Raw genomic sequence first — 22,999 nt, 5'->3', positions numbered from 1 at the left:
ACAGGATCCCACACACCGCCCTGAGGTGGGCAGTCTATATTTGCACTCACAGGGGAGGAATATTGACCAGGGAGTCCCAATCTGAATCCTTTCCCCCATCAGTCTTCCCCTCGCACTTTCCATCCCCTACCCATCCCATCCACTACCAATTCTTCTTCCGATGCCATCTCATGCTTTCCAGCAACTCTGTGGCCTCAGTTCAATGCCTCGCCCGAAAGATGAGGCTTGTGAGTGTCGTCTGGGGTAATGGGGCTTTGAATCCTGGAGTCGGGCTCCAGAGCCCGCTTTTGACCCCCCAGCAACCAAAGCAACTACAGGCCAGGCAGTTTAACTTCAGTGGTGGGGAATATTCAAGAAACAATACTTCAGGACAAAATTAATAGTCACATGGACAAAAGTGGGTTAAGTAAGGAAAGCCAGAATGGATTTCTTAAATCATGTTTGATTAACTTGCTGAAGTTTTTTGAGGAGGTATCAGAAAGGGTTGATGAGGGTAATGCTGTTGATGTGGTATATATGGACTTTCAAAAGGTGTTTTATACAGTGCCACACAATAGACTTGTGAACAAAGTGATAGCTCTTGGAATAAAAGAGACAATGGCAACCCGGAAATGGAATTGGCTGAATGACAGGAAACAGAGGGCAGTAGCTAATGCATATTCTTCCTGCTGGAGGAAAGTTTGTAGTGGAGTTTCCCAGGGGTCAGTGTTGGGACCCTCGCTTTTCCTAATTTATATTAATGACTTAGACCTTGGTGTACAGAATACAAAACTTGGATGCATTGTGAACTGTGAGGAGGATAGTGTAGAACTTCAAAGGAAATAGACAAGTTGGTGGAATGGACAGACAGGTGACAGATGAAATTCAATGTGGAGGAATGTGAAGTGATTCATCTTGATAGGAAGAACATGGAGAGACAATTTAAAATAGGGGGTGGAACTCTGCATTTAAAGACCTAATATCCCAGTTTCCATGATTTTTCACACTAACTGCAAAGCCTATTTGCAGGAGCACAGGGAGCTGGGTGTATATGTGCATAAGTCATTGAAGGTGGCAGGTTGAGAGATAGCGATTAATAAAGCATTGAGTATCCTGGGCTTTATTAATAGAGGCATAGACAACAAGAGCAAGGAGGTTATGTTGAATTTGTATAAGTTCGACGTCATCTGAAATATTACATCCAGTTCTGAGCACTGTACTTTAGGAAGGATGTGAAGAGAAAGTACAGAAAAGATTCATGAAAATGGTTCCTGTGATGAGGAACATCAGTTGTGAAGATAAATCAGAGAAGTTAGGACTGTTTTCTTGAGAGAAAAGAAGATTGAGAGGAGTTCTGATAGAAGAATTCAAAATCATGCAGGTTCTGGATAGAGTAGATAGAGACAAACTGTTCCCACTCATGAAAGGATTGAGAACAAGAGGGCACAGATTTAAAGTAATTAGTAAAAGAAGATATGAGGAGAAGCTTTTTTAAGTCTTGGGTGGTTGGGGTTTGGAACGTTCTGCCTGAGTGTGTGGTAGAGGAAGGTTCAATTGAAGCATTCAAAAGGGAATTAGATTGTTATCTGAAAAGGAAGAATGTGCAGGGTAAATGCAGAAGCCAGGAGAATGGCACTAGGGGAGTTGCTCATTCAGAGAGCTGGTGCAAACACAACGGGCTGAATGGTCACCTGCTGCACTGTAAAAATCCTGTGATTCTGTGGTTCTGTAACTGAACTCTGCATTTAAAGACTTTATATCTCAGTTTCCATGATTTTTCAACTAACTGCAAAGCCTATTTGCCCAAAATAATCCCCATTTCTAACACCAACCACATCTCCAGGATGCAATGGTGATTTTTCCACCAATTGTATCTGTTTGGAGGGTGGGGACCCACGTTGTACCCAAGATCTTGTGTGCACAGGCACCTGTGGTTACCTGAATTCAACATTAATCACCTGTAACTATGGAAACCAGCTGTCAACTGAAGGCAGACCCAGCTGCGATTTTCCTGCTGCTGCTGTAATTACTTTAAATTCAGTTTAAATTTGGCTTAAATTGGTCTAAATTCTGTCAAGTACAGCAGAGTATGACACACTTGTGTGGCTTCAATTGCCTGCTGATCACAGGTCATATGTACCAAGGGCGGATTAAAGCAGTCAATTGAAGCCAATTAAAAAATAAGACCAAGAGCATTAAATCAGTCAGTTGAAGAATGGCTCATTCTTCCTGATGCCACTCCTCCTTCAGGTGCCCAAGGATGCTCTATACCAGTCTGATTACCATTGACTTTGCTGCTTTACAGCGCTGACTCATGAGAAATTTTTAAGTTCAGTTTTTCACCTCAGCAAACCCGACCCATATTCTGGGTGCATTTTACCAATTGTGCCCCTAGCAGATGCTCCATACCCAGGGCATGTTAATAACTAACGTGGGAAGGACAAATTGGTTTTGTCTTTGTGAATATTTTATACCTGCTTCTTTGTCTATGGACTTATTATACTATACTTTGTCTTTAATAAACATATAATGTATGTGTGTGGGTGTCAGTGTATACTATATATATGCACAAATTGGTGCCATTTGCTACATTACAACAGTGAGGCCACTTCAAAAATATTTCATTGGCTGTAAAGTGCTTTGGGATGTTCTCTGGCCACTTGTGCATCCCTGATTTTAATCAATCACCATTGGCAGTTCTTGCTTCATCTGCCAAAGCCTAAAGCTCTGGAATTCCCTCCCTAAACCTTTTCACCTCTCTACCTATCTTTTTTTCTTTTAAGGTGTGCTCTAAAACCGACCTTTTTGACTCAGCTTTTGACCATTTTCCCTCATTTCTCATTATGCAGCATTGTCAAATTCTGCTTTATGGCACTCCTCCCATGAGACCTTTTTTATTAAGTTAAAGGCGCTATGTTAATCCAAGTTGTTGTTCTGAAGTCATCAAAGATGCTGTATCAATGCAAGTATTTTCCTTATTCTTTCATACATACATATATGCACACACGTGCACAGATACATATATGTGCATATATGTTTTAGACATAACATATCACTGTAGCTGAAAGCGGGTGTGTGCTTAAAGGCTATTTAATTTTCAAGGACTTCCTTGTAATGACCTGAAGAATGGCCACAATCCTCCCACTCACGCCTGCCATGAAGAAGGGGTTAAATGTATATCATCACGGTTCGGTGTGGAGTGAGACATAGAGGTGATGTGCACAGCCTTTAAGGCTGGTGTTGGGAAGGCTGCTGGCTCTCAGGAGTGAGATTGCTATGTGATTTAGTACAGCTTGCAGGTTGAATGCGGGCCATTATGCTGGGGACTGCCAGCTGCTGCTCCATGTGTTAATAAACCGTATGCTCTCCTCTCTCACTGCCTCCTGTTGGATGTGATGGAAGCTCCTTTCCCCCTCTCCCTTTGTTTGACACCATCTCTCCCAAGCCCTGAGATTTCTCTCTGGTAACAAGCGGCCACTGATTGCTATGTGCTCGCAGTGATCCAGGAGCAATTGTCCTGGCTGCTCCTCCAATAGAGGACTGGGAGGAGCTGCTTTCTGCCCTGGCTTTCTCACTCCCAAATGCGGTGGAGTGGTCTGGAGATGGCGAGGGGATCCCGCAGCAGCTCCGCCTCGGTTCCTGGCGAGAAACGAGAATGAGAACACCCCTATCCTGCTGCATTTTCCTGCCAACATCTGTCTGGATTCCCTCCACCCTTCTCTCCGCACAGGAGAGAGGCAGATAACGAAAGACTGCACAGAGGTACCCCCGATCTCTGCATCTTCTCAGTTAACAAAAGGTGAGCAGTTTTTAACAAATAAATCTTTGGATTGCCTCCAGACAGGCTGGCTGAATGAATCAAAGAGGCAATGTGGCAGGGCTTTGGCTGGAGTTTCTTTGTATCGGTGCTCGGGGTTGTGTTATAAAGGGTGGCCCCTCCATTCTTTGTTAACAGAAAATTAATCTCACACAAAAGTGAGGCACTCCTGTCAATAAATGGACATAGCGAGCACCCAACTGCTTTCCGACCACTCTGTGTACGCTTGCACCCCAGCCAAGCCTGCCTGCCTCCCCCTTTCTAATTTGTGCCATGTGTCCTCTAACTTCACTATGGGTTTTTTTCACTCACTTCGGTGATTGTGGACCGTTCGCAAATCTCCGAGGACTGCGGTTTCTGTCCTCCAGCCCCAGGATGGCGAGCAGACAGACGCTCACTCAGCTGCCAAAAAAATTGCACATCACAAATGACATATTAATGTGCAGCTTCATCTGAAGGGCAGTGACTGTTATTTTTCACCCCTATACAGCAATGGGATGAATAAGCACTGAATGTGTTATTTTCAGTGGTGTTAGTTCAGAGGGACGTTGTGGGACACCCCCATGTCCCCACCCCTTCAAATAGTCACATATAGCCTTCACTATCCACCTGAACCACCTTGTTAGCTCCAACCTTGGTTTAACTCTAACCTGAGGGTGACAGCTCTGATAGTGCAACAGTGTGTGTGTGAGTGGTGGTTAAAGTGGCAACACCTCTAAGTCTGAAGATCAATGTTGATCCCCAATCCAGGGATCACCACATGATCAAGGATGACCTTACAGTGCAGTACTGAAGGAGTGCTTCATTGTCAATGGTGCTTTTGGATGAGACCAGGGCACATCTGTACTCTCAGGTCCCATGTCACTATTTGAAGAAGAATATAGTCATTATAGCACAGGAGGCCATTTGGCTCAAGAGTAGGGGCATTCTCTCTGCAGCCCCTGCCAACATTTATCTTTCCACCTTTGCTTTACCACTCTGCTGTTTTTGGAATTTTGCTGCTGCATTTACTATTTTAAAATAGTGACTGCATTTCATTGGCTGTAAAGTGATTTGTGACATACCCGCGCTGGGGGCGGCGGGGGAAGGGGGGGGGGGTGTCATGAAAGGCACAGCATAAATATAACTTATTTTTTTCACATCAGTACTTCACTGGGACATTAGCCTAGGCTAGTACGTTCAAGTCCTTAGAGCAAAACTTGAATTTATGACCATTTAACTCCAAGCTGAGCTCCCTGTGAAACTGAGCCAATGTATAATGCAGCCAGGTCATCATCCCAGCATTTAAGGTAGCCATTTGAAAGTGAGTAAGCAATGTTAGCCCATGTGTGTGCAAAGAATGGCCTGTCCGATGGTAGTATAAATACAGGAGGGTGTGTGAAGGGAGTTGAGGGGCATTATATGTCATTACAGCAGTGACTGCACTTCAAAAGTCATTGGCTTTGAAGCATTTTGGGACATTGTGAAAAGAGTTGTGTAAATATATGTTTTCTTTCTGTCTCTCATGTTGTTTGCAACACCATTATCCATCTTTCTGGTTATTCAATCTGATCAATGTACAATGCCAGAGGTTTTAAAAAATAAATTGTACAGGGTGAAGTTCTTGTTTGTGTTTTGGTGAGGATGTTCACGTCACAATCTGGGCTGCTCAATTCTCAAACCTTTCAGTTAAACTTCTTCGTTCCTTTTTGCTGCAGTTTTTCACAGGTTAAATCTCCATTTCTGGCTGCTGCAGCGGGTTATATACTAAATGCTTGCTTCGAAAATCTGGGTTAAATGTAACGAAGACAATTGAAATGTTTGTGTTCTTTGCCTGTATGAAATGAGCTTTGGCAGTCTTGGTCCCTGTGGACATAGACCCATAACACAAAGCTGCCACTAAATTGGCAGGCTATGCAGCATCACGGACAGGAAGGGGTTTTAATTTAAATGGCCCTGATTTCTCCTCTCATCACCCATCCATAAACAGAATGGTGTTTTGAAATGATTCCCCCTTTATAAGCATTGGCATGTTTCCCAACCCCTCAGCTTTGGTGTGATCAATTTTTTTTTATAAATAATGCAATGGGAAACTTGAGGTTGGATGAACTCAGACAGTTAGTTTATTTGCACACACTCCAAATGGGGGTTGGCGGGGGGCTGTTGCTATGTAGCCCCTGTGCACTCAAACAGTAAAAGAGGGATAGAGAAAGAAAGACTTACAGGGCAAAGACCACAGAGGAAAGTATTATTTTTTCATATGCGCCCAGGGTCCAGTCATCTATTCCCTCACAGAAGTTAGCAGGTTGAAAACTGATGCTGTATAATTCACTTTTCCAGTGGAGTTGACTTCACACAAGGTGATGGACAGGCAGAAATGAATCAGTCTTGTAGTTCCAGTAGAAACAATGTAGGTGGGGCCAGGTATTTGGCCTGGGCAGAGCCTCTTTGCTGTGCTGCTGCTGGAGATGTTAAAAATGACAAACTGAAGGTTTTTCAGCGTAGCAAGGCAAAATTACTGGTTACACAAGCTAGAGGAATCCATGTCACATGACGCCCACCTCTTCACAGTGTCTTTGATGAATTGTGTGTATCCCCTGTCTGGGTTCCTGAAATGCTTAAATGTTTCAACCATTAAGACTTGAAAGAAAGGTTTTGGGGTCCTTTGTCCTAGCAGATGAATAGGCTCCAGTTGACCAGTTGACTTATGAAATGCAGATGGCCTCTGCATAGTTCTCTTGGAATTTGTTCTCTGAAGCCCGCTGGGGTTGTTAGTGTCACTTCAGAGATAACGAGGTGCGAGTTTCCCTGATACTGCCAGAAAGTTTCTTTTGTTCATGGGTCACAGACCGACATAGCTTCAGGCATTTTAAAGAGCATACAGCTTTTAAAATTTTAGAAATTAGTCATGAGGCTATCTATCTATATCTTTAGTGTGAGCTCTTAGTCCCCTGACAGCAGAAAGGCCACAGGGTGGATTGATGTAGGATCTTGAGAAGAATCTGAAGCTGGATAGAGTGAAGGAACTTCACACAGCACTTCAAATGGCTCAAGGCTGCTTGATGTTGAGAGAGGTGCCTGAGATGAATTCTCTTCCATATTAGTGACATCTCTTAGGTCAATTAGTTCAAACCCCACAAAGAAAAAACATTTTTATTGACATATTTATTGATAAAGCTTTCTGACAAAAGAATCTCGGGCAACCTTGGTACTTGGCTCATGCTGTGCTATCCCTTTTGCAGGGTGGTTTCTCTCCCATGGCTACAGATTCAGTGGAGCTTGCACCTCCAGCTTCAGATCATTTTAATTGGTCTGACTGGGCAGCAGCCTGTGTTTGAAAACTGGGGCAAATAACTGCATTCTGACTTGAAATTATTGACCACCAGCTTTGCAACCTTCTCCATGTTCATAGATGATAGCTGGGAGCTCTCTCAGGCGTGATAGTCTTTCAGGTGCCCTTGCGGGGGGAAGAAAGAGGTGCCACTTCCCAATTTTAGTTTCCATGGTTTTGGTGTCTGACCATCTCAGGTCCTTTGATCAGGGTTGGAGGGGAGGGCATGGGTGAAAGGGCTGAGGACTACTCATTACGGATACTGCTTAGCCTAGGACTTGGCCATCAGAGATCCAGAATAGTGAGGCTGGACATGCAGAATTGTCCCTCTGCCTCACTTGCTGCTCCTTTAAGTACTCACACGATTGCCCTATGCTAAAATAAAATCCTAGAAGGCTGAGGACAATTCAAAAGGCATTGGGACCCAACCTACCAGAAAGAAAACAATTGTCTTTATAGAGCACATTTCACAACTTCAGAATGCCCCAAAACATTTTTCAAAAGCATTTTATTGGCTGTAGTGTAGGAAATGCCACAGCCTAATTTTCAAACAGCCAAATCCCACACACTACATAAAATGCTTTTGGGATATTGGTTGCTGGGTAACTATCAGCTAGAATGCCAGAAGGGAGATTTGAACCCACAACTTTCAGACTCAAGTGTTACCAAACTGAGCCACTGTTCAGGTCTCCAACCCTGGTTCTTCTGCTTTGCTTTTGAGAAATAAATGTGTCCTGGGTGCAGAGGGAAAGCATCATGGAAATAGCATGGAACACTAAATAACCCTGAGGAACTGACCAAATTGACAATTGAAAAATAGAAAAAACACACATGTGGGAACAAATCTTCACTATCTAGAAGGACCAAAGCAACAGGTGCATGAGAACAACATCACCTCCAGATTCCCCTCCAAGCCACACAGCATCTTGACCTGGAAATAGATCAGTTGCATTATTACCACTGGGCCAAATTCCTGGCATTTCCTTCAACGGTACTGTGGGAATACTTTCACCACATGGACTGCAGCAGTTCAAGAATGTGATGCACCAGCTTCTCAACAGCAACTAGGGAATGGCAATAAATGCCAACCTTTCCAGTAATGCCCACATCCTGAGACTGAATAAAAGAGTGCAATGCTGCAGTGTAATTGTGGAGGTTGGGGTCTTTTATATGGAATATTAATGGATCCTTCTTGGCCAGCATATTTGCCTTTATTGAATTGTTTAGTTTACATTGTTAATGGAAAAAAATGAATTTTCCATAGTTTAAAGCATTGAAAATAAGTTGCTTCCCACCCTTCATGTCCCCATACTATTGCAGTTACGACTCCCAGAACCGACTCTTGATAATGCTCAAGCCTCCGAGTCAAAAGGTTGTGAGATTAGATGCCATTTCAGAGATTTAAGCACACAATACAGCACAGCACTGAGGGAATACTGCATTATCAAGGTATGGCCCTTTGGACAACATGATCAATAGATAGTCCTTCTGTCCTCTTACGTCGACATGGAAGATCAGGGAAGTTCTTCCCAGTGTGATGGTCACTATTTATGGCCCAACCATGAAACATGAAAACAGATTATCTGGACGTTATCACATTATTATTTTCTGGATTTTTCTCATCCATAACTATCTTGCGATCTTGCAATGCATGAAGCACAACTTGCACTTGTAAGCCGTGTGTATTTGTTGTGCTTAGTCAGGTCAGAGTGCACTTTGTGCTGAGCCTGTTATGCAATTGGCGCTCTCAAAAGAGAATGAATAATTGTAATATTGCTGATTGCAGCCTCACTGAGAAACAGGCTATCTGAAGATCCTAAGTCCTTTCTATTTGAATAATTGAAAAATGCCTGCTTCAATCAAGAATGGGTTTAAGTATTTACACCTGCATAAAGAATTCTGAATAAATAGAAAGTGGCTCAATTAACTGGTTTTTCCCATATGTGGATCAGAATCTGTTCATCTGGACTTGGCTAGACTGCTGATGGGATGATACTGAATCTTGCTTTGAATTGTCAGCTGCTTCACAAGCATTTACAATTGACAGAGTGGCTTTTCATTAAGATTGTTATCCTTTCAGATATTGGTGGAACCTCTTCAGCTCAGTCTCACTTCATCAAGCTGCTCAACTGTGTGGAGTTCAGTGAATTTAAAAGGAAGAGACGAGAAGGGTTGGAAGGAATCCCAATTTGTGCCACTGCCCGTTTTTTCTTCTTGTCACATTTTAACTCTTGTTCTGTTTCTTTCTCTCATTACTATGGTTACAAAGCAAAGGAGGAGGGTGTGGATAGTTTCACAGGGTTTGCAGTAAGATGTGTGGGTGGGGAGGCAAAATTTGGGGGTGGAGGGGTGAGGGAATTAAAGAGAGAGGGAAAGCTGAGTGTGAGAGAAGGTAAGAGGATAATGGCCAGAGACAGTGAAAAACAATTAATTGGACAGAGAATGTTACATCTTAGACTGTTCACCTGTGAGTAACGTGCTGATTATTTCAATTCCATTTTATTTATTTAAAAATGTCAGAATGACAGTAGATTAATATTTCAGGTGAGTCCACCATTACACCTGATGAAGAATCTTTTGTTCTTCAGGGTCGCTGATGCATTTACTGTCCATTTTCTGCCTTTCCTGTTTTTAGTTTAGATGAACAGTGGTTGCTCTGATTTTCTTTTTGCAAGAGGAGCGATATTCTCTCACAGAAAGGCAGTTAACATGTGTGATGCTACTTCTGTGCAATAACCATTACCCTACCTAAAAGAGCAAGACTGTTCTCCCTGGTGTCGTGGCCCACACTTATCCCTCAACCAGCATCACTAAATCAAAATGTAAGTCTTTTTTTCCTATCTGGCTTTATCTTGCTCACCTTCTCATTCTAGAAAAGGACGCCCTTTCCATTCAAGCTGATTTTATATTGCTGCCCCTGGTATGTGTCATAGCTCTGGTGCTCAAATGGTCAGTGGTCATCCCAAATGGGAAGAGATTGGATTTCCCTAGATCAATGCCTAAGCCTATCTTTTTTTTTTACTGCCAGCTGTCCTTGAGCAAATGGTGGCCAATATAAAAGCAACTACAGTTTCTGACTGTCTTTTGGAAATTCTCCAGGGTGTGAACCAACATCATAATATCATTGGGTGTCATTAGCATTCTCATGGATGAGTTATAGGGTTGCCAACTGTGATTAAATGTTTTCCTGGACGTTTCATCCCATGCCTTTCCTCCGCATTCTGGCCATTAGTTGGCCAACACATCCATCCTTGTGAAGTACTGTCTTTCTACTCCAATTGAAAAGCAATATGATTCATTACTCAATTGGATGATGCTTGACTGTCAGCTAATCAGCCTTTTACTCTCATTTTCAATATTTTTATATCTGGTAAAGAGAAATGTCTAAAGAAAACAACAAATAAAAAACAATCTTTTTTTAAAATTTCCTGATGATTTTTCTCCAGGATTATATACAGCAGTGTCCAGGAGATGGATCATCAATTGTTGGAGACTCCAGGCCAATCCTGGAGGGTTAGCAATCCTGCCAAGTTAGTAGAATTTGGGCTCAAGTCCCACTCGAGAGACTTGAGTACAGAACTTATGCTGACATCCCCAGTGCAGTACTGGAGGAGTGCTGGACTGCAGGAGGTGCCTGTCAAATTCACCTAAAAGATCACATGATATTCTAAAAAAGAATAGCAGGAGAGGCCAATAATAGTCCCCCAGCCAACATCACTTGAATACAGATGATCTGGCCATTATTATATTACTGTCTTTGGAAGCTTGCTGTGCACAATTGGTTGCCTTTATTCCTAAATTGCAAGTGATTACATTTCAAATATCCTCCTATCTCTGGAGTATTGTTGGTCAGGGCTTGTCTACCTTTCCTCCAGTTTCTCGTTCACCCACAGACACTGCTAGCTCTGCCTACCTTGCATTAGTTTTCTGTCGGTAATCCACTGTATCCTGTAGTTGGTAGTAAGAACATCTTGGACCTTCCTCTTTGTGGGTGTTTATGGATGAAAACTGCATTATTAGGCTAAGCGCCAGAGGGGAGAAACTTCTTTACACAGTGCATAGTTGTGATCCGGAATGGATTGCCGGAAAGGGGTGGCTGAAACAGATTCAGCATTTAAAAGGGAATTGGATAAATATTTGAAAGAGGGAAATTGTCAGGACTATGGGCAAGCAGCAGGGGAGTGAATATCTCTTCTGCACTGTGTGATTATACGTGTTCAGAACAACTCTTGGACGTCACATTGCTCAACAACATGCCATCCACTGAGAGTTGGATCAAACAGATTATAGTCTTCTGATTGCATGCACACAGGGCCATAGCCTTGTCTGCTATTCAGTACCTCATCCTGACTAGTGAGGTGGCAACCTGAAGGAAAGGGCAAAGGTGCCATTGGAAAATAGGTGTGAAAGGGAAGGCGGGGACCAACTCGAGTGATAAATGTACAGTAGCTGTGGGGAGGATAAGTTTGGAGATAAGTAGATCAAGGAGGCAGCATGATTGGAGAGGGAGTTGGGTGGGGGTGGAGTGGGCAGGTAAGGGGAGTTAGAGATACTTTGCTGATCCAGTTTAATCAGGAATGGGTGGATAGTCTTAAGAATAATTGCAGAAGGCAAGAATGTAATGAGTAGTGAAAGTGTTCCAGTGCATGCAGATGAAACTTATTTAGATTCAGCTGCTACTGCCCTGACTTTCAATGTTCACCGTCAGTTAGAGTATGTTACATACAACACTCTTAGAGCTACTTAAATCTATGAAAACTGATGGAGTTAGTTCCACCTTCCAGTTTGTGCGATTTGTGCTGCATGGAAATGAATTTCACTTGTGCGTTTGAAGCATGGAGAGTAATGAGGCAGAACGCCATGTCGTAGAACATTCCTTCATTAACGCAGGGCTTGGGAGAAGCAAATTAGCTCAGAGCTGCTTCTAGTTGTTATTTTTATGCTGACTTGCTGCTGTGCTACTCAAAGGATTAGATGGAAAAGCCTTCAGGCCACAGCTGTCAAGGGGCTGTGCCCAAACAATGTGAACTGTGTGAAATCAGAGTTTCACTAACTGACGTGCCTCCACTATTAAGTCAGAAGGTTTGGCTGTTCATTATTTAAACCTCAATTAAACTGTGAGGGGAGTGGGCACCATGACCATTTGCAAATCATTGATACCAAGCCAATTTTCACCTGCTTCACCTCCTGGGTGCAAATTGGAGCTAAAGTGGTTATCATGAGTCTCTGCTGTCTCGGCTTCATACTGAACTTCTGTGGTGTTCATCAGGGAGCAGAGGACAGAAACGTTATTTCAATGATTCTGGTACATCCCTTCCAATTTCTTCAGCCAACCATTGGCAGCCGTAACTTTGGTTTCTTAGGCACAAACTCTGGAATTCCCTCTCTAAACCCCTCCACCTCATTATCTCTCTCCTCATTTTGAGACCCTCCTTAAAACTCAGAGAGAAACAGAGTTAATGTTTCGAGTTCAATATGACTTCTTCAGAAGATCATTTTTCTGATAATGGCTCTTGGAAGCTTTTACCATTTCAAAAGTGCAATATAAATGCAAATTCTTATCAAGAGCTGCAACTGACATCAGTGAACCTCCTGGTTCCTTGTCCTGTGTCCCCAGTGATCATTGGGCTGAATTCAACAAAGCCAGATGATTCTAAAACCAATAGTATTTCCTACATTGTAATAGAGACTTCACTTCAGGTGCATCATTGACTTCATTGGGGTGTCCTGTGGTCATAAAAGACAAGCTCCTTCTTTCAGTTCTGTCAGTTGACAATAGAAGAGCTACTTGCCCTTCCTCAAATGTGTCCCAGGACCCTTAGTGCCCATCTGAGTGGGCAGAGGGGGCCTCCATTTAATCTTTGCTCAGAAGGTTAATGCCTTTCCTAAGGCACAGCTCCCTCACTATTGTACTGAAGTGCCAGCTTATTTTACACACTCAAGTGTACAACAGGATTTGCACTGAGAGACTTCTGACACAATGGGTGAGAATGCTACCACTGACTCAAACTGACACTTGGAGTTGCTATTAGATGTTTTGTCCCCACAGTTTATAACGTGTGTGTTGGTGTTGATGCAATTTGCCTGCTCCGAGCATTAGGTGGCTTAAAGAGGTAGTGCTATCATAACTAAACAAAATTGTAGGTCATCACCATAAAGGCTGTAATCCAACACCATTTAGAGGGATTAAGTACACAAGATAATTAGACCTGAACAAGGTGCTATTTATTTATTGTACATGTTTGTTACTGCATTCAGAATTGAGTAGTGCACTTTGTAACCCAATACATGTTCAAGCTGATTGAATGTACAAGGAAATTGCAACTTAAGGTGAAAAGCACTCAAGCAAGCATCTGTTTCTGCTCAAAAAAAGTTGGAGTACTTGAAACATGGGAAGCAGAAACTTGAAATTGACTCTACAGAAATGGAAAATGGTTAAATTATTGCCTGATTTAAACATGACCGTTTAAGTGGTGGAGACTGTATTTCCCATTCTCTCTCACCTACCAAGGTTGAGTCATACCAGACATGCTGTTCATCTCTTAGCAGTATGAAGTAATTTTGTTGGGAGATGGGAAATGCATTAATATTTGTTGTTTTGAACTCAGGGGTATATTCCTGAGGTGGGTTTACAGCCAATGTTCAAACCAAAAATGGAAACTGGGAGACTGCTCAACCAAATCCAGAAATTTCCTAGATTTGAGTGAATAGTTGGCTGTTGGTGATAATGAGTCCTTGGCTTGCAGGGTGAGAGGTGGTGTGTTAACATGTGTAGAGGATATCCTGGTGGTGATAAAGGACAATGGACATGCAGAGGGACTATGTGATATGAATTTTTGACAATCATTAACTTTGTGGTCAATGTGCAGCTGTTTCCTTGGCATTGTCCCCGTTTGACTAGACACTATTGAATCTACTGTGATCCTATTGAGCTTTGTGATTGGCCGTTCTACATGGGAACACATCAAGGTGTGAAAAGAGAAAAGAAAAATAAATCGCAAATGTTGAAACTGTGGAATAAAAAGCAAAAATAGCTGGAGGCACACAGCCAGCCCATGAATTCTGTAAAGGCTTCAGTTGCTTTTACCTAGTGTAAGACCCACACTTGAGGCTCCATTCAGCCAAATGTAAAACTGCCAAGGCTTGCTAAGATTGAGTGCCAGAAAGAGATGTTAGAAGAAATTCTTTTGAACTGTTGCATGCTTTGTTTTCTGGAACCTGATCACTCACTTTATCTGTCTTGCCACCTCACCCATCCTTCCAAAAAACTCATAGGATTCCTTCTCTTCCTGCTCCAGCCTCAGTTTCTTTAGCTTCCCTTGTCCAGTCAACAATTTAGGCTGAATTTTGTACTCGCATCAGGGGCCATGTTGATTGACCCAAAAATGGGGGGAGGGACAACCTGAGGATCTGCTGGCCAATTAGATGTCTGGCAGCTCAGCAGACTCAGCAATGCCACTCGAAGCCATGGCCACTATTGGCGCTGTGCCTGGAAGATGAGGACACCATGGGAACACATCAGTTAGCAAGACCCTGGAGAGGGGCATGGAGGCTGGGGGCAGTGGGGGAGGGGGGGTGGTGATCGGTGAGGGCCATTGCCACTGCCGGCTCCTCCATGGGCCAAAGGGTGCCTGAATAGGTAGCCTCCCACTCAAGAGGCTGCTAGGAAAGCTGGTGGTCTCTTTATGTGCTGAAAATCTCCTTCCCTCACCCCCACCAGTGGTAAAATTCCAGTGACTGTAGGAGGAGGCCCTTAATTGGCAACTTAAGTGGCTCAATTGCCCTCTAGGCTGGAAGGCCATCCAGCACCTTCCCTGCTGTTGGCAAGATGGCATTGCAGCAGGAAGGTGATAGCCACACCACCCCCACGACCCCTCGCCATTTTATGATTTCCCGCACTACCCCCCTACCCCCCCCAGCCCCCACCTCCAAGCCCATCCCCAGAGGGCTAGTAAAATCCAGCCCTTTCTTTGCACTTCAAAAAGTCCCCCTGTACATGAGGAATGTTCTCGAAAGGTAGCTTTTTCTGAACAGAAAGGAAGAATGCCTTTCATGGCCTCAAAATGTTTCAAAGTGCTTTACAGTCAATGAGGCACTTCCGAAGTATAATCACTATTGCAATGCAGGCAATCGCAGCACCAATTTGTGCACAGCAAGATCCCACAAACAGCAGTGAGCTAAAACTACCAGATAATCTGTTTTAGTGACTTAGTTGAAAGATAAACATTGGTTAAGAGACTGGAGAGGACAGTGCCATGGAATCTTTTCTTTCCATGTCAGAGTATAGAGAAGCTCTTCTTGCATCTTTTCTGAGCAACAACACCTGTGACAGTGTAGCACACAATCCAGTGCAGTTCTGACAATCAGCCTAGATTACATCCACAAGTCTCTAGAGTGGGGCTCAAACCCGGCACCTTATTATTCAGCCACAGCCAACACCCACAGGATGGGGCTCCATCTGAAATATTCACCCACCTTTTCTCTTTGCAGATGCCCATGGACATTTTCTCTTTTTAATCACCCTGTAACAGACATATCCAGAGACTAAGATGCCAGCTTGCTCCTCAGCTTCTGACACCATCACTCAGAGACAGGTGTTGCTTGGCACTTAAGAATAGTGTCCATTGCTTGGCATTTGCCCACAATAGCAGCGACTGAAGACAGAACATTTGGTTTCCCTTGTCTTAATAACAGCTTACTTTCATAAAGAGCCTTTAAAGTACCAAAATACATTAATGTACCAAAATACTGCAAAAATCAAGGCTGACACATCATTGTAGCACTGAGAGAGTGCTGCACTGATGGACATGCAGGCTTTCAAATGTGATGTTAAAGCGAGGCCCTATCTGTCCCCTCAGGTGAATGTAAAATATCTCTCAACATTATTCCAAATAAGAGCAGTGGAGCTATCCCCTGTGTCCTGGTCAATATTTATCCTTCCATTAATATCTCAAAAAAACACAGATTAGCTGGTCATTCCCACACTGCTTAATGTGGGAAATCACCACACAAATTGGCTGCTGCATGTCCTATATTACAATCGTAAGCATACTTCAAAAGATACTTCATTAGCTGTATAGCACTTTGGGGCATCCTGTGGTCATGAAAGGTGCAACTATAAATGCAATTCTTCCTTCAAGGCACATCACATTACTGTTATTATTGAAAGGTGAGCCGGACTTGGTGTGAGTTAAGATACTAGCAATATTGTTTTAGATGGGCTCAAGTTTACAGAGGGTGGAAGATGTGTGGATTACCAGAGAGCTGAGTCTGGAGGCTAAGACATGAATGAAGCTTTCAGCAGTACATGGGCTAATGTACGTGTGTAGATGAGAGATAGAATGGAAATAGAAGTCATCTTGGTGATGACCACCTGCTGGTTCTCATCCACATACTGCCTCTCTCCTCAAAAAAATACTTGACCCCTCTGTTCTTGCAAATCACTTCCTCAGCTCTAAGCTTTGTTTCCACTTCAAAACATTGAACATGTTGTCACCTCCCAAATCCGTTTCTGTCCAGTTCACTTTGCGCTTTGAAGCCTCCCTTTTCAAATCTACCTCTTTGACCAGGTTGGTAGCCCTAATGTCTCCTTATGCGGCTCACTGTCTAATTTTGTTTGATTATGCTCCTATGAAATGTCTTGGGACGTTTTACTAAGTTAAGGACACTGTATAAATATAAAGTGTCATTGAAAGGTCAGTTCAGAAAGTCTCAGGTTTAAATCTATGCTGAATTGACAAATCCCCTATGGGCAATAAAAAGGGTGTTATATTTGGTCTCAGTGCCTGTGAGCAGGAGCATCTCTCTTTCTGATCACTGCCCATTGACAATGTGATTCAATATTAGATGATCACATCTTTGGATTTACATGTGTTGCCCTTCATAGAAGAAAAGCAGGTCACTGTCTCAGTGGACATACAAAGAATAGCCACTGAGATAAGGTCCTGGGGAGAGGCGTTGAGGGCAATGGGCGTTGCGAGAAGGGTACTTAGTATTTGTAGAATCATACAGAACAGCAGTCAGTGCAATCAAGAGAGGGAAGAGAAGAAAGGAGAACAAAACTGGATACAAAGGGTGGAATCACCCCAGATTTGCACAAAGTGTGGCAGCAGGTGAGAAAATAGTCATTTTACCCACCGGCCACAATTTCGAGCTGTATACTCCCATTCCACCTCATTAATTATGCAGCCACGGAAAACATGCTGTCTCGCTTGGGTGCAGCCTCCAATTTGCCCCCAAGCCATTACCTCGCTGTTTCATTACTCGGTGCCATATTTAAACTGCAGCCGCATGCATACTTTTCAATGCTTGCAGTCCAGGGCTGCTCAGGTGAAGACATGGCCCCAAGAAAAGTACAGCCCCCTGATTCAGTGACACATCCCTGGGACACCTGCTGGACACCGTGGAGGCCCACCGAGCTGGCCTCCACCCCCGCTCTGGTCACAGGAGGGTCATTAGTCTCACCACTCTGGCTTGGAAAGCTGTAGCAAAGGCAGTCAGTGCCAATGCTGCACACAAGGGGTTGGCCATCCAGTGCAGAACGATCTCATCCATGCTGTCGGTAAGACAACCATCTCATCACTCTAAACTCACACACTCACAAGCCCACCACACATTCACTGGCATTTTACTCATTGCCAGCTCAAGAGACATCATCACTCTCTCTCCCACATACCCTCACATCTCCATCTGGCCTCATTTCCTCTGGAGACTGCCTCCTCAGCCCTCACCACCTTGAGGCCACTTGCACAGATCAACATGTGCCCCCACCCACACCCTGGATACCCCTGCTTCCCAAGTACAGCCCTCGCCCTGCAGCCTGTTCCCTTGCCTGAGGCCACTTCTCCCCCTTGCCCAAGCAAGCCCCAGCCCTGCAGCCATTGAAAAGCCCCCCCCGCCTTACGGCTGGTCTGATAGGTAGAGACCAACCCGTGAGCCCCCCCCTAAAAGTGATGTGGTGCTGTCTGCGAAGCCTGGCGCTGATGACCACGAGTGCTGCCCAAAGCAAGGTAGGCAAACAAACCTTGAAGTCCCGAGCTGCAAGGAACGTGCCCACATGATCCAGTGTGGGGCAATGATTCCGGTGAGCAGGGCTTATAATGAGATTTTTAAGTATTGAAATTAGGTTCCTGTGTTTGACAGGGGGAAACGCAGTCTGCCATTCACAGGTGGAGTGGATGATTGCAAACTGGTTTCATGATGGTGTGAAACTGATTTTTGGCCTTCTCACCATATTGTCCCCCGCCCACCCCAACCCACCATGATGCTGATGCCGATGCCAACACCAACGGGGACAGGAAATTCCAGCCAAAGATTTTTGTGAACCACTTAATTTACATGACCTCCCCGCCACCCCACTCCCCTCAGCATTAGAGTCAAGTGGTTTGCCCGGCACTCAGTAACATATCTGGGTGTAAACTTGGGCCCAGCTGCCTCCTCCTGGGATCCTTGTTTTAACTCGCTGCACATTCAGGTCAAATTGTATTGAATAGCCAATTTTAAAAGGAGTGTTGTTTTTGGTTTCTGATGGTTGTGGGAGTGAGATTGCCCCAGTTATAAGCTATCTGTTTCTGTTGACTGAAATGGTAAACAGCAATCTCCTGTGAGAGAGCAGATGTCAAGGCCCAACACACCAGGGACAACCAGGAAAGGCTTCGAACATCTCCATTTGGCTGTTGGCAGAATCCTGACAGCTTCCAGGTTCCGAAGGAAACAGAGTGAGTGAAATAATATTAGATGAATAAATTATCTATTTCATCAAAAAGGGCTGTAAGTTTCACAGTAGTTTGACTTTCTCAAACCATGAGGAGAAACCTGGATTATAGTCTATACGTTGTGAAGGTAACTCATGGCTTTTTTTGTGCTTAAGTTTAATTTTATATGCAGTACACTAATCAAATAACTGCTTGTTGGAATGCTGGTGAAAGATAGAATATTGGTGAGTACAGTTCCTTTTTTTAAAGAATAATTCATGGGATGTGAGCATTGCTGGAAGTGATGGATGGATATTTATTGACCTTCTTTGTGAAGGTAGTGGCGATGAACCATCTTTATACCAGTCTTGCCAGGGCAATGAAGAGTCTGCCATGTTGTTGTAGAAATGGAGCCAATTGAAATGGAAACTTTCATTTATGTATTACATAACATTGTTAAATATCCCAAAGCTCTTCCCAGCAGCATTAATGGACAAAAATTGTTACCAAAACAAAGAAGGAGACATCAGGTGACCAGAAGATTGGTCAAAGGGGTAGGTTTTAAGGAGCATCTTAAAAGGAGGAGAGGTGAAAGTTTAAAGAGGGAATATCAGAGCTTGGGGAATAGGTAGCTGAAGGCATGGTTGCCAAAGGTGCAGGGTGAATGACAGAAGGCCAGAATTGGAAGAAGAAAAAATTCTTCAAGGGTTGGTGGGTTCTAGAAAATTAGAGACGGTGAGGAGAAAGGCCATGGAGTGAGTTGAAAACAAGGCTAAGAAATAAAATAGAGACATTTGGGTGCTGGGAGTCAGTGTAGGTCAGTAATCACAGGAGTGATAGGTGAAAAGGACTGGTACAACTATATAAGCCAGACATGGTAATAATAAGTCTCTTTTACGAAAACATTGGTGAACTAGTGAGTTTTTATGACAATCTAACAACTTTATGGTCATTTTTAAATGGTACCAGCTTTTCCTTAATAGATTTTTCTTTTAAAATGAAGTTGGCTTTCCAAGCTGCTGAAATGGGATTTGGAAACTCAGAGCCGGATTTTGGCTACTGAGGCAGATAGCTTGAGTCAGGAAATTTCTTGATTCGCTGAATTCGACTCAGGTAAAAAGTGCCCAGATGCATACAATTTTTACATGGGAGGTAGGGTGGAGGTTGGGGAGGGCGGTGGGTGTGGGATGGAAGAGGCATGAGTTGGCACTGAGTTGTCATGGAAAGTATAAGGGGCTATGCTATGGGGGTGGGTGGTGGGTATGAGTTGGCACTGAGCTATAAGATAGGCAAGGAAGAGGCATGGAGGGCATGGTAAGACCTTTGTAACCTACCTTTCAAAAGGCTCCTGAATCCAGGCTATGGATCATGACCCCTCTGAGGGGCCATGAACCACAAGTCATGGCCTGATTCCACATATTGCAGCCACAATGGTTCATTACCTGCACCCTTATTCTGATTTGGTGAAAATTGGAAATGCCAGGAATGGGGGCAAGAAACTCAGAATTGGGTCCCGCCCACCATTTTTAAATGACTCCGGAGTCATTCTGACTGTGCAAAAACCCAGGCCTCATTCTCTAAATTGCTAGCCCAGCAACAGTCCACTACAGTCCATGTCATGCTTTTCAATAGCGCTATGGAACCTTTAAAATCTGCCTGAATGAATATCCTATCAAAACAGTAAAGATCTCTGTTAAAGCAGCTAGATTATATGGTCAATAGCAGACTGGGGAGTTTGGGGATTTGGAGGATTGGACGTTATTTTGTGGTGTTACAACCATCCTGAGTTTTAATATGGTATTTTATATTAACAAGGAAATACATTATTAATAGAATAATAAATTGTTCCAATATAATGTTACACAGGAAACACTGAGCTCCATTAATTAAAAGATCAACCAGCCTTGGATTTGAACATAGAAACATAGGAACTAGGAGCAGGAGTAGGCCATTCAGCCCTTCAAGCCTGCTCCACCATTCATTATGATCATGGCTGATCATCTAACTCAACTGTCTGCTCCCGCTTTCTCCCCATACCCTTTGATCCCTTTCACCCCAAGAGCTATATCTAACTCCTTGAACATACAATGTTTTGGTCTTAACTACTTTCTTTGGTAACGAATTCCATAGGCTCACCACTCCCTGGGTGAAGAAATTTCTCCTCATCTCAAATATAATGGCTTAGGTGTCCAGCAGTCTAATAATACATGAGGCAGTGTTTTAGATAGATGGGTGTCTGTCATGAAGCTATTAATGTATATAATATTTTGGAAAATATTTTCCTTTTAAAATAGAGGTTTAGTCTGTGGGTGTGTCTTAATTAGATTAAAACCAGTTAGTCTGGGTGCTTTGATGGGTACTAGTTTTGACATGTAAGTGAGTTAGCATCCATTTGCATTTTTGAATAGAGCATTCAAGAAGTGGGGTAAAAACTTGACACCTTTCTAACAGCTAATAAAATTAGTACAATGAATATGGTTTCATTGTTAAAAGTTAAAGTTCAAAGAGACTGGTGAGACAATGGAAATTTGAATTCAATCAGTGGTGGTAGGTATAACTTCAGTAGTTTTCGGGTGTGCAGGCAGAGGCAATGTACGATCAAAAGGCAGCTGCAAGCCTCCAACTGGTTCCACAGTAAAAATAACCTCATTTTTAATTCGTAAGGTGAAAATGCTTTGTCTGGTGTTTGGTTCAGTCTATGGGTTGCTGTTGCCTTAATGGAGATTAGTTTGGGAATTTGTTAAAAGTTATGATAGTAGTAATTTGTAGCCATGTGTATATATATTTTTAACATGTATGCATTAACAAAATGTTTCAATTAGTTTAATGTAAAGCCTCGAGAACTGGTGGTCTGATTCCTTAATTTAGAGTTGCATCTCAAACACAACACTTAAAATTGTAGGTTACGACAGTTGTTTAAAGTTTCCCTCTCATATTTTTAAATAACTCCACTTTACCAATTGCATCGGTCATAATAGTGTCTCTTTCTAAACCAGATTGACAGCTACCATTTCTGTTGAATCCAAAGCAAGTTCAGAAGTTGGATGCAACAGAAGAGGCTGTCTCGACTGCAGTCTCACTGCTTTCACATGGCAGTGTAGGAGTTCAGAGTGTTGAAGATTACAGGAACAGCAGGCAGAGCTGACATCCAGCATAAGGATAATTCAGACTGCCTCCCTGTTAAGTTGTTAATGTCTGTGGGACACATTGCAGTGGAAGACCCATCTGCTTAATCTGATTCAGCCATGCACAGTGGTATCACTCTCACCTCAGCATGGCTTTTAGAAGGCAGGAAAGTAGAGTTGAGGTTACAACCAGAAGGGCCACGGTCTTATTGAATGGTGGAGCAGGCTTAAGGGGCTGAATGGCCTACTCCTGCTCCTAATTCTTGTGTTTTCTGAACCAGGAGTTTAGGATCACCCACTCCTTACCCATTGTTCAGTTGTTAAAACTGAGGCCCTGTCTGTCCTCACAGGTGGATGTGAACCATTATGTGAAACTATTTTGCAGGGGAGATGGGGAGTTTGTCCCACTGTCTTGGCCAATATTCATCCCTCAATGAACTTCGCAAAAAAAGATTATCTGGGCATTGTCACATTAATATTTGTGGGAGCTTGCCATGCACAAATTGGCTGCTGTGTTTCTGTATTAGAACAGCAATTACACTGCACAAGTGCTTAATTGACTGTAAAGCACTTTAGGAGGTCATGAGATTCATGAAGGGTGCTATATAAATGTAAATCTATGACTCTACTGGGGTGATCTGTTACTGTACTCACTCCTAGCCAGCTTCCCACCTTTCATCCACACAAAACTTGAACTTAACCAAACGTTTGCTGCTTGTGTCCTAATTTGCACCAAGTCTCATTCACCCATTGGCCCTGTGTTCACTAACCTGCATTGGCTTCTAATTCAGTCATGCCTCAATTAAAACTTTTCATTTTTAATTTCAATTACCTCTCCCTATCTCTGTAACTTCCTCCAGCTCTGCAAACACTCCAAGGTCTCTGCGCTCCTCCAATTGAGGCCTCTTGTGTGTCCCCACTTTTCTTCACTCAACCATTGGCATCAGTAGGCCCTAAACTCTAATTCCCTCCTTAAACCTCTCCGTCTCTCTCTCTCTTTTCTCCTCAGTGTAAAATACCCCTTAAATCCGACCTGTTTGATCAGGCTTTTAGTCACCTGTCCAATATCCTCTTA

At 43.2% G+C, this 22,999-nt stretch overlaps 1 protein-coding gene across 1 annotated transcript in view; it reads left to right on the top strand.

Moving 5' to 3' along the window:
* The first annotated feature begins 3,641 nt into the window (after window positions 1–3,641).
* Window positions 3,642–22,999, top strand: part of LOC121286779 (phospholipid phosphatase-related protein type 3-like) — a 99,210-nt gene continuing 79,852 nt past the window's right edge. The window contains exon 1 of the mRNA XM_041203818.1: window positions 3,642–3,778. The gene's annotated coding sequence lies outside the window, so the exon portion shown is untranslated. The remainder of the gene's footprint in view (window positions 3,779–22,999) is intronic.

Source organism: Carcharodon carcharias, chromosome 14 (genome assembly GCF_017639515.1).
Source record: "Carcharodon carcharias isolate sCarCar2 chromosome 14, sCarCar2.pri, whole genome shotgun sequence".
NCBI lineage: Eukaryota > Metazoa > Chordata > Chondrichthyes > Lamniformes > Lamnidae > Carcharodon > Carcharodon carcharias.
Note: the sequence above shows the minus strand (reverse complement) of the source record. Positions and strands in the feature narration are given on the sequence as shown.